The sequence below is a fragment of the Tupaia chinensis genome, unplaced genomic scaffold (genome assembly GCF_000334495.1).
Source record: "Tupaia chinensis unplaced genomic scaffold, TupChi_1.0 Scaffold144326_1, whole genome shotgun sequence".
NCBI lineage: Eukaryota > Metazoa > Chordata > Mammalia > Scandentia > Tupaiidae > Tupaia > Tupaia belangeri.
The window spans coordinates 305652-305986 of NW_006204184.1; the positions used below are offsets into that span (position 1 = coordinate 305652).

At 69.6% G+C, this 335-nt stretch overlaps 1 protein-coding gene across 1 annotated transcript in view; it reads left to right on the top strand.

The window, feature by feature from the left end:
* Positions 1 to 335, top strand: part of L1CAM (L1 cell adhesion molecule) — a 23852-nt gene that overhangs the window by 317 nt on the left and 23200 nt on the right.

Sequence of the window (335 nt, forward strand, 5' to 3'; positions counted from 1 at the left end):
CTGCAAACCTGGCCACCGGCGGCAGGGGAGAGCCTGGGCTAAGCTGCCCCTGCAATGGGGGGAGGGGAGGGAACAGGGCTGGGCACCGCCTGCCCCTGGCCCCAAAGTGGGAGGGGGCTTTGTTCTCTCCTTTCCAAACCGCAGCCTGGCTGCACAGGGGTCTCCCCTCTGAGCCTGCTGCAGAGCCAGGGGCTCCTCCCTGGAGGTGCAGGGTGAGCGGATGGAAACGGTGAGGGAGCCCTGGGTGAGGGGGGTTTGGGCGCCCACCGACGTGCCCTCCTTGCGCCGGGGTGGAATGCAGGTCCTGCAGGACCGGCGTGGTGGCTCACGGCCAG